The sequence below is a fragment of the Equus quagga genome, chromosome 1 (assembly GCF_021613505.1).
Source record: "Equus quagga isolate Etosha38 chromosome 1, UCLA_HA_Equagga_1.0, whole genome shotgun sequence".
In the NCBI taxonomy this organism is placed as follows: domain Eukaryota; kingdom Metazoa; phylum Chordata; class Mammalia; order Perissodactyla; family Equidae; genus Equus; species Equus quagga.
Genome location: NC_060267.1, coordinates 27,164,372 through 27,176,752, shown reverse-complemented (window position 1 = coordinate 27,176,752; position 12,381 = coordinate 27,164,372). Strand labels below are relative to the sequence as shown.

Below are 12,381 nucleotides of genomic sequence, written 5' to 3'. Positions count from 1 at the left end.
CAGGAAATGATCTATTTTAACATGAACAAGATTCTCTTTGCAAGAAAAGACAGATGGAGCCAAGAAGGCAAGTAAGAATAGTGTGATTTGACAATGATCATTTCAACATGCGCTATAAAAAATTTGCACAAATCTTTCCCTCTTTGAGATATAAAGCAAAAGAGCCATATATACCACATTAAAAAGTTAAACTTCCACATTTCCCACAAAAAAAAATAGTTTTGCATCACATTTTAAAATTGAGAAAAGACAACATTGGGGCCAGCCCAGTGGTGGTGTGGTTAGTTTAGTGCACTCTGCTTTAGTGGCTCAGGGTTTGCGGGTTCGGATCCTAGGCACGGATCTGGCACTGCTCATCAAGCCACATTGTGGTGACATCCCACATAAAATAGAGGAAGATTGGCATAGATGTTAGTTCAGTGACAATCTTCCTCAAACAAAAGAGGAAGACTGGCAACAGATGTTTGCTCAGGACCAATCTTCCTCACCAAAAAAAAAAAAAAAGGACACTGTTGTTCAAGCCATTAACAGACATAAGAATAGTTATCCTAAGTATAAGTGTGACTGCTCTGCCAATTTTGGTTTTGTCCACACAGAGCAATTGCCTCTCCTACTTAGATGGTAACAGGACTCTGCCTTCCTCCCTGCATAGATGAGTGTGTGGCGGGGCTAAGCATTGCATCTTTATTTGTTACTGCAGTAACTGGCTCAGGTGTGGTTGCTAACAAGTTGGACTAATTAGAGGCCATCTCTGGCCCTTTTCTAAGTGGAATTAGCAAAGTAGAGCCTCCTTTCCTTCTTAGGACACAGGTGTGACCCCAAAGCTCCTGGCTATCATATTCCCACCCATGAAATGGCACAAACAGAGGACAAAATGTGGAGAATCCTGGGCCAAATCCGATGTTCAAGTCCTGAGTTTTCCCAGTGTTGCTGGGTTCCAGTGGTTTTTCCTTCAACTGTATGAACTATTCCAGTATCATTCTAATAAGTCCTCCATTTTTGCTAAAACTAATTTAAGTTGGATTTCAGTGCTTACTACCAAAAGATTATGTACAGGACTGCCACAGCTGTGCCCTGGTTCTTGGAACCCGTTATCCTCAAATTAATGAGTCATTTTGTATTTATTGGTTTGAAAACTAAAGTGTGGTTGCTTTCTGTATTCATACACAGAAGAAAGTGGATCATGCTTTGTTTTGCCAGTCAAATGAAGAAAATAGGTCTGAAGTATTTTTCCCATATAAGAGCCCATTTGAGATTTATCATGCATTACAGGAAATGCGACTAGAAATAACTCCAATTGATGTCATCATCATGTAATTTTCATTTCTGTTCACATTTCTCCAAATAATGGGTCAGGAAAAGAAAATAGTTGTAATCTCTCAAAATACAACAAAAATAGTTGTATATTTTTTGTTTTAATATGCAAGCTCCTGCTTTCTTCTAAAGTGAGTTGATCCTGAATAGGATGCCTTGCTTGCTGGACTGGGTGATAAGTGGGAGTATGTAAGAGGGGAAAAGCTCAAGAGAGCTGGCACAAGGGCACATCTGGTATTAAGCAATGTCTGTAAGCAGCAAAGAAGGAGAGGCTGAGAGGCAGTGGGTGGAGATGTGGTTGAGGCGGCTTTTGGCTGAAGTAGAATTCCCAGAGAAGGAGTTCCGACATGTTTAATGGGGGTTTTAAACAGGTATTCTTAAGGGTGGTACAATATTACACCTTTTCTTTCTTTATCTGTCCACAGCATCTTCAGTAAAATCCACATTCCTTGCTAATGCTTTGTGGAGTTGCATTTGCTTTTGCAGGCTGTGACGAAGTGTCATTTCTTCATTCAATATGGTCATAGGGGCAAAGAAAATCCAAAAGTTTCCCATGGGGACCTGGTCACATCTCTTTTCAGTTGTAAATAATAATTGTTCCTCAGAATATATTATTGACCGTACAGAGTCTGATCTTAAGAGACTTGGCACCTCCATCTTAATCTCCAAATTCTGGAACTGTTTGGCTTAAGTATTGTTGATTTTTGAAGAGAGGAAAATGAAGTGACTGTCCTTAGGTGCTTTGAAGTTGAAAAATAAACACGCTGAAGGCACCATTTGCAATCCTTAAGTGAGGAATAATCTATGAAAGATTTTATCTTAAAGACTGTCAGTCGCTATACTTTTTAGGGACACCAATTTAAATGGTCATCATAGTAAATGCATTTCATTACACATGTTGGTAGAACTAGTTTGTGCTATTTATAATCAAACAAGATCACTGTTACAAAGGTGTCTTTTCTTTCCTTCTATTTCCCATGGAACTCAGAACACATTCTCACAAGTCCACTTTCCTTAACATCAATTCTAAACCTTTTCCAGTACAAAGTGTTTTGTGAAGTTTCAAGGAACAATTGTAAGGGCTATATGCTAGAGATGAATGCTTTAACCACTCAGGAACTTCAAAACTTCACTCAGAATCAGGATCTTGGTCTGAGAAGTTATAACAAGATTCTTGGTCTTTGCCACAAACTCTTACACATCTTCCCTATTTTTCTCTATTTTATTTCACAAACTGGGGAAAATAAAGAACTGAACCAAAAGCTCCCAGATGATACAATGATTGTATGTTCATGTATTGGGAATACTTTAAATATTACTTAAGTAAATAAATGTGTTGTTAATTCAGTAATAGTGGCTCTAGGAATTATCTTCCATTCTACTCAACTAAGAGATAGACAGATGGAAAGAGAGAGGCTCATAATTTACATTATACAATGAGTTGCGGGCAGAAGTCTTTAGATAGGGTTGATTTCTCTTTGGAGAATCTGATCAATGTCTTTGAGAAATTTATAGTATTGGCATTTGTTTTTTCCTTTTCTACTTTATTCACCACAATGAAAATATACCATAACCTGTGCCATAAAAGTGCTGGGTTCTAAGGGTTCTAAGTTTCAATAGGCAGTTTGAATGCTAAGCTTTCTCTATGCCATATTTATAGGATATATATACCTTCTTGGTTCAAATAATTTAATCCTGGAAGCAATCTGGATTTCAACAAGTTTCATTAAAATTAATAAACAACTGGAAGCTCTCGAAATTCAATAGATAATGATATTCATACAAGTGTGTCATACTGCTTATAGGCTTAGCCTTAACTAGCCACTTTGTTACAAGTACCATGCTGTTGTCATAGCAACTTTGGAGAAGGTCGCGATGAATGGGAAGCTGAGCTGCTGATGACCTACAGAGATAATTTAATAATGACTGCAGTGATGCCTGCTGGGAACACAATGTCAAAAATCAGAGGACTGTGCTAATTTTCCAGAAACTCCATATGGTCAGCTTACTTGGGACTTAATCTTATCAAGCTAACACAGAATATATCTGAACACAGATTCCTTTCCTTCACGCCATTACTACCTACAACTTTGTCTTAAAGAACAATACTTCCAAGGCTGGTATATGAATAATATAGACTACATTTCTACACTTTCAACGATCTTTTTTTTCTTTTTCCGTTCTCTTCCAAACATGGAACCAGAACCTATCTTTACTTTTTAGATTTATAGACAGTGGTCTAGAAAAAACCCATATTTTTCATTTATAGTGAAAGACTCCACTGATACAGTTACCTTACATGTAGTTTGTGAGTACTGAGCACAGAGTGACTTTTCTTTTCAATGTATCTCTTCATTTCTTAAGAAACTAAGTATCCTTTAAATTTTTTTCTGGTTTCTAAATGTGGAAATCTGAATGTGAATAGCATTCTAAGCTGGAAAAATCAAAACACGACCATCGCATTTGGAAATTGTATCTAAAGACCCTGCTGCGATTCTTAACCAGGTTCAAATCTCCCAAATCAGACCTGTGTTCTTTGAAAGTTAAACTAACATCTATTTGTCTCTAAATAACCATTTCCAGTGATCCATACTGCTAGGAAAAACTTAGATAAGTCTAGAAGAATGATTAAAGCAGTTGGAAATTACTCAACATGCTTCAATATTACTGTACATTGTAACAAGCCAAGGAATAGTCTTCATATTTGTTACCCATCCCCAAGAAAAGCTACACCAAGAGGAGCAGTTTTGCCTACAAAAAAGCACATGTCAGACACTGGTTTAATCAGAGCTTTGCCACTAACTAGACAATTATCCTTGGCTAAGTTATATGAAACCTTCTGAGTCTATTTGCTCATATATGCAATACAGTTGATACCTTGCAGGGTTGTGGAAGGGAGTAGAGTAAATAGATGTAAAGTTTCTTGAGCCAAATAATGAACCCTAGCAAACAGAAGCGCAGTTCACGACAGCTATCGAAAAGTCATTAATTATTTACTGATGTTCCATTTTGTAATTATCTAATTAAGTGAAATAAGTAACTAATTTTCTAATTAAGGAACAGTAAATGAACATGCCTCACTCCTAGGGAACGCTTACTTGCAAAGGCTACCGCAGACGTTTCTCCAAAGTCTGCAGATAAGGAATTGCACCTCGGCCAATGTCCAGTACCATGTTTCCTTTTTTCAGAGTATCTCATCGTAAAATTCAAATCAAGACAAACTGTCAATTTTTTAAAAATCAAAACTCAATTCTTACAAATGTAAAAAAGAAAAAAAGGACTGTTTTTAACAGAGATCTTTTCAAGGGAAGCTAGGATCCAATTTAGGAAAACAGTTCAAGTCCTAAGAAGACAGCTGGGCAGCAGGCGTAGCTGGGCCCCTGATTCAGTTTGGTTTGGGATGCTAAATTACTCAGGAAAGGTGTTCTCCAGGAAAAAATGAAGCTCTCTAGATAGGATAATTTGCATCATAGAAATAATTGAGGACATGGAAACATTTTTTAGTTAGAAAAAAGGCAATTAGAAATTTCTCCACCAGGAGCACACTAAACTGTCTCGAGAAAATTGTGGTTCAAACACAAGGTGAACGAAAACAAGACTTTAAGTCCACGGGAAAATACAAGAAAGGAGACTCTCTTTGCCCTTGTTAGGAACTAGGCCAGTAATGAAGGGACTATAACACTAGCACACTGCTTAGGCTAGCAAACAACATTGACATAATCATTAATAATGAAAATGCCATTTACAAGTTGTCAACTTTTCAAGTCAACCAATGGACAAAGCATGAAAGTCTCAACTGGAATAGCAGACACAAGGTCAGTGTTAATGATTTTTAAGATGAAATACTAAAATTATAGCTGTTAGAAAGAAGCAGTGGGAAGGAGAAAAGGGAGGGAAGAAATAGAAGCAAGGGCAGGTGTGCTGCATTTATATCCTCTCAGAGAGCAGGGAGTCAAAATGTAGACTAAGATAGAGGGAACAATAAGGAAAAGTACGTGATCTAAAGTTAACAAACCTAACCAGGATAAGAACAAAAATAAGCTACCCTTTAAACACTGAGCAGAAGAGAGGGAGAGTGAAGACGTAATATAAGCGACCTACAGCTTTATTTTTACAGTGGAGGAAACAATAGACATTGTCTAAAGCTGACACAACCATCAAAAAGTAGAGGTATTTATAGTTGAGGAAGTAATCACTAGAAACTTAAAAGAATAGAGGTCTTTTTGAAATGTTGACTGTGGGGATGGGAATGGAGATGAGGAGTGGTCAGGAGACTCCTCGTGGTCATTTGTTACCATAAGATTTCTGAATTACTTGATTTTCACAATGTGTATGTCTTTGTTCTTAAAAATTCATAGAATATAGAATTAAAAGCACAGATGTGTTTGCAACTTAAAAAAAAATTATTCCGATGTAAAGATGAGTTTTTAAGCTATATCTTTATCAGAAATTAACCTCTATTTGATTGTTTTCAAAAGGCTTCTCATTGGCCAGAACTTAAATTACTCTTAAGCGCTACAGCATCCATGGAATAGACTTCCTAGGCTAGCTTTGTAAAGCAAGAATGCATAAATAATACACATCATCTCTTCATGGGCATCAGCTTCTTCAAAGAGTTGGCCTTTGGCTACTCTACTTCCAATAAAGCCTTAAAAAGTAACAATGCTGGAGACTTCAAGGAATACAAAAAAGACAAACAAAATTGAGATGAATGATTAAGTATATGCAAATTCTAGTCCACAACTATGAATTTGTTTCCTTATTGTTTGTTTGTTTTTTAACAATTTTTTTCAAGGGAAATGTTCAGCTTCTGAGAAACAAGCACACAGGTCCAAAATATTTCTAACAGATTAGAAAGGAAAAAGAGAAGATAAATCTACATGTAGGGATATGGTTCTGAATGAAGTTTGATCTCAAACAATACTATTATATTTAACCTATAGTGCTACCATCAAATATTATTAAATAGAAAATTCTTATCTGTATGTGTTACATAATGCACATGATCTAACACTCCAAGTATAATATTAGGGTTTGGAAAATCTGAAATGTTCTCACTAAATGTATTTCTTTAAAAAAATTTTAACTAAGAAGAGCTTTTTGTTTCCTGTAGTGGTATATCAAATTCTCTCTTTTTTTCTTATTCAGAATCTGCTGTACATATATGCAAATACAAATCTTTCAATGCAAATTTCCCAAAGAAGAGCTTCTATGTCGTTAACATGACTAAACGCTTTATTTCTGAGAAATTTGAATAGTGGGAAAAGCACCAGGCTGGAAATCAGAAGATTCTTTACTCCTGTCAATCACCAGTCATATGAACTTGCCTACATCACTTCATCTTTCTAAGCTGCGGTTCCAACTCCTGAAAATAAGTTTAACGTCTGTTCTTTCTACCTTCTGTAATTCTTTTCAGGAACAAATGAAATGATGTTTGTCAAAGTGCTTTGAAAATAATAAAATGCCATGTAAACTGTATTATAAGTGTTGTTATGCTAATCTAAGAGCTGACTTAGCATATATTTACTTCTTTCCATCAAATGAGGGACAGACCCTTTAAAGAGAAATACAAAGTATGAAGAAATAACTACCCAAAGGTCTTTGCCTGACATTGATTAAAACAGGCATTTGAGAAATCCATTGCAAAAAGTTCAGCACTTATAAATCTTAGGTTATCTTCATTAGAATATTAAAGAGCATCAACTTTTCATCACACAAAGAGATGACAGAAAACCAGTGTGCATTCCTAGAGGCGATGTTATTTCTATCCTCTCCTGCCAAGTGTTGCAGGAACCATGTGAAAATCAAGCTATCAGAGAGGAAGCAATAGACATGACATTTGCTCACTTCAACTTTCTCTGATCAATGACAGTCAAAAACTAGCCATGGAAATTTTTTCTTGTACAACGTTAGATTCTGTGGTAGGATGTATAAATCTTAACATTGCAAGTCTTAAAAACAGAATGCTGTAGCCTAGACTAATGGAATGGGCAATATACTCAGAATCTTATCAAGCCATTACTCCATTTCTTTTCTTCAAGAGCTTACTCTAAAAATTTAAACATGCAAATATAACTTATCAACATTTAAATTTATTCAGTATTTATAGTGACCTCTGAACAAAGATCCTTAATTCTAATGACTCCCTCCCAACATATTTTGTCATGTATTTTGGTTTTAACTTGTTTGTTTTAATTTTAAAAATGATTGCTATTATCTTATACAGTCAATGATTATTTAGAATTATTCATATTTTCTTTGATTATCATTCTTTCTTACTACTCAGAGCGTCCATTTGGGGTCACTTTATTTCTGCCTGAAATAAAGTTACAGAATTTTTTTTCTTATTGAGGCAAACACTCTGGATGAGTTTTTTAAAGTTACCTTACTTTTGAAATATATTTTCAATGAGAATACAGTTCTGGATGGTACGTATTTTCTCTTAGCTCATGGTAATGATCACTTCACTGTCTTCTGGTTCCCTCTGTTGCCAGTGAAAAGCAGCTGTAAGTCTAATTGTAGTTACAGGACTTTGAAGGTAATCTGGTTTTTTCCTCTCTGGTTGCTTTTAAATTTTTCTTTTAAGTTTTGGCATTCTCCAGATTCACTGTAATGTGTGTAGGTGTGGATTTTTCTTATATTTACCCTGCTTGGGGTAAGTGGGCTTCTTTAATCTATGGTTTGGTATCTTTCACAAATTCTGAGGAATTCCTGTCCATTGTCTTTTCAAACAATGCATCTTCCTTATGATCCTTCTCTCCTTCTGAAGCACCAATTAAACCTATGTTGGACAAGTCCACTCCACCCTCCATGCCTCTTAACCTCTTATTCACATTCTCCATTCCACTGCCTCTTTGTGCTGCAGTCTGGATAACTTCTTCAGGTCTGTTCTCCAGTCCTCAAACTTCTATCTCCAAATTGGTTTCATATGTATTTAATATATCTCCTTTTCTAAAAGTTTGTTTATTTATTTATTTTTTATTTATTTATTTTTTTTTTTTTGGTGAGGAAGATTGGACCTTAGCTAACATCCATTGCCAATCTTCCTCTTTTTGCTTGAGGAAGATTGGCCCTGAGCTAACATCTGTGCCAATCTTCCTCTATTTTGTATGTGGGACAGCATGGCTTGGTGAGCAGTCTACATGTCCATGCCCAGGATTTGAACCTGTGAACCCCATGCCCCCGAAGCAGAGCATGCATACTTAACCACTACACCACCAGGCCAGCCCCTCTAAAGTTTTCTTTTCCAAATCTTTGAAGATTTGAAATTGCCTTTTGCTTTTTATTTATACTTTCATTCCCTACTTTTATTTCTTCAAATATATCAATATGATTCCAGTATCTGAAGTCTTGGTCAGTTTGATTCTCCAGGTTTTTTCTGCTTTTTCTCACTCAGAGTGTCTTCTTCCCTTGAATGCTCCATGATTTTTCTTTTCTGTAACCTTATATTTCTTGAATCTCTTTATCTGTGAGAATTTACTGACCTGATTACGAGACCTGATTTAAAGTTGGAATTTCTCAGAGAAGAGATGTTTGCTCCTGCCAGGCGATACAGCTTCTACCAACCACAACTCTAGTTTTAAAAGATATTCTTAACATGTTTTTTTTAACCACTCAGATACTGTGAATTGTGGGCTACAAACCCAACTTAGAATTTGTCCTAATTATGCATTCTCAGAGATAAATTTTCTCCTTTATCCAGTGTTAAGTTTCAAGATAAATAATTTTGCTTTCAGTTTCCTGGAGGTTGAGGTTGGCAGACTTTAGTTCTAGTTCACTTTTTCACTGGGTACGCAGCCACTTGAAGTCCTATATTTACACGGCAGAGTCTTGAATATTGATCCTCCAACTGAGCAGGCTCTGTCATTGTTTCATTTCCTTCATGACTCCCAGGCCAAGCAAAGCTAAACTCCAGTTCACTCAGGTTCAGGAAATACTCCAAGGTGAAAGGTAGCTTTATGCTTCTGCTGACTTTTCTAGGTTTTCACCGTCTTGCACACTCATTACACAAAATGAAACACGAAACTCCAATATATAAAACAGATGAAAGCAGCCTTTTACCAGTATATTGTGTTTTATAAATTCAAATTTGTATCACATTCTCTGATTTTTTAATTCAATAAATGAGAATAAATGTTAACTTATCATCCTTCCAATGTGTTCATATTTGCTACACACTTGTGCATTGCATAGTGCTTTATATTATTGTTTTGACTATAGTTTAAAATATAAAAACCTAAATTTCATGCAATTATTTGCAAAGACTCGTAAGAATCTTTGTGAAACATATTCTGAAAATTATTGATGTCATCAAGTGGGTTGTTATGATATTCTTGGAACTAGATAATCTGACTGGTCCTTTCCAACACTAATACTCTGAAATACCATTGTTGCTGTTGGCAAAATATTATATTAATTGAAAGTAACATACTTTGCTCACTTCTGGCTTTGTAAGTGGGACTATTAACAAGCATGTTCAATGAAAATCATCTGTTTTACAGATAATACCACCTTATTTTTTTGCGCCTGAATCAATTCTTCATAAGTTCAACAAGTAAAGTGTCCACGCTTTATATCTCACTAAAGGAAGTGCTGAAAGGAATAATCTAGTTGTAAAGAGTATGCTGTATAGAAGAGATATTAAGGTAAGTTCTACAAAGAAGACGACATGATTCTGAGGACCCTGGTGACATGTTATTGAAGTCGGGTGAGCTTGTGACCCAAAGGCAATCAAGCGCTGAGCTACCCTTCAAACTATAATTTGTGTGGCCTGGAACACAAAGAAACAAAAAAACCTGATCTTGGTAAGTCAGGTTATCCTCCTCTTTCAAGAATTTGAAAACAGAAATATATATGTCTTAGCTTAGGCTGCTGTAACAAAATACCGTTGACTGAGTAGCTTATAAACAACAGAAGTTAATTTCTCACAGTTCTCAAGGCTAAGAAGTCCACGAGTAACGCCCCAGTGGATTCAGTGTCTTGTGAGAACCTGCTTCCTGATTCATAGATGGCCGTCTTTTTGCTGTAACCTCATATGACAGAAGAGGCAAGGGACCCCTCAGCGGCCAGTAATATAAGGGCACCAATTCCATTCAAGAAGGCTCCACTCTCATGACTTAATCATCTCCTGAAGACCCCTCCTCCTAATATTATCACCTTAGGGGGTAGTATTTCAACATAAGAATTTTGAACAACACAAACCTTTAGCCTATGTAATGAGAAAAAAATTTCCAGTAGTAGCATGGGCGGAAGTGGGAAATAAAAGTGAAGGAAGCCATGGCAATAGGAAGAATCCAGATCAGAGAGACTATAACAAAATAAAGTCATTGGCATCCAGCTCATAGAAAGATAAAAGTAAAACTGTGATGAAAAAGCCAAGGAATGTTACTAGAAGAATACTAGCATGGAGATCCACAAACTTGCGATTGAATTCCCCGCCACCTTATTGAATTCAAAACCATCTTCTAGCACCAGTCCTCATGAGGCTGCTGTTGTTTAGTGATTCCCTTGTCAATCTCTGTGTTTGTGTTTTCTTATAATAAATCTCCTTACTTGAACTAGTTTGAGCATGTCTCTTTATAGCCTACCTCATCACAAGAGCTTACTTTGTAAACTAAAATGCCTGCTAGGCTCTACCATAAAGAATCATTACCATCAAATAATTATGCCTGCATATTAAGTAAGATGCTCACATGGTTGTTAATAAGTTGGACCATATGAAATGGCTGATATTCAACTATTTTTTACCCACAAGTATGACAGTTCTACCTAATAATACGAAAGCTCCTTGAGAGCAAAGTTTTGCCTATGTTGCCTCCTGTTCATCTCCAGGATCTGGAAAAATTCTTTTGTGTATAGTGAGCTCTCAATACATATTTAATGAATAAGTGAATTAATTAACTATGAGCCAACTCTGCTTTGTGGCAACAGCAATTTCCAATCTAAGATCCTTCTTCCTTAATAACAGAGCCCTCATTTGGGGGAGAGAGGCGCAGGAGAGAAATGTGCCCAGCAAAAAGTACTCAGCGCCCCAATCATCTTTGTTTATTATTTTCTGTGGTTTTTTAAATTGAGATATAATTGAGATATAACATTGTGTAAGTTGAAGGAGTACAACATATTGATTTGATACACTTATATATTGCAATGTGATTACCACAGTAGTGTTAGTTAATGCCTCTATTGGCTCATGTTATTATGTTTTTGTGTGTGTTGTGAGAACATTTAAGATCTAGTCTCAAAAATATGGAATGCTTCACAAATTTGCATGTCATCCCTGCACAGGGACCATGCTAACCTTCTATCATTCCAATTTTAGCATATGTGCTACCGAAATGAGCACCCCAGTCATCTTTGTATCAAGAAGAAGGCTGTCAAGAGTTTAGCTAAGCTACTCTATGGTAGTGCTGCCTCACTATCAATTTTGTTTGGCCAAGAAGCCTGCAGGGACCTTAAACTGACACCATCCCCCTCATGCAAGCCCATGCCCTAGAGAGCAGCTTAAGGGTCACAAGCAAATGTGAGTTCCTGACATGACTTTCCCAAGAGCCCTTGCAATCACAGTCTCGCCTGCCTGCCAGTGCCTGTATGCCTTATGCTCCCCTTAGAGAAGACCCTGTGGGGCTTATCAAAACCCTGCATGTGCCCCAGGTCCTGCCTCTTTCTGTCTACACTCTGCCTTGACCTCCTCATGTGGCCCCCTCGAGGCATGCCATGTACTTCCTCCAGCACCTGTGGGTAATAAACTCCTCCATTTCAATTTCTCTTGCGGTCTGTTGTCGAACCACAGCGCACCATCTGGCACCCTGTGCTCCACTTAACAAATGTTAATTTTGTAAAGTCATAACAGAGCCACATGACACTGTTCTAGCAAAGAGTTATAAATGGAAGTTATTCAGTGGTGCTTCCAGGAAAACTTTTTGAAGACATCAACTTAGAACATGTTTTACCATATGCTTTTCTCTCTTCCTGCAGACAAGACCTGGAGACGGGGCAGCCAGCCATCTTGTGTCCATGAGGCAACAAACACGATAACTGCTTGGATGGAGTAATTAATTGAAAACTTAC

At 36.8% G+C, this 12,381-nt stretch overlaps 1 non-coding gene across 1 annotated transcript; it reads right to left on the bottom strand.

The window, feature by feature from the left end:
- Positions 1–11,553: 11,553 nt before the first annotated feature.
- Positions 11,554–11,656, bottom strand: LOC124231530 (U6 spliceosomal RNA). Its single transcript, XR_006886587.1, has one exon. It is a non-coding gene; the product is annotated as a U6 spliceosomal RNA (small nuclear RNA).
- Between the last annotated feature and the right edge of the window lie 725 nt (positions 11,657–12,381).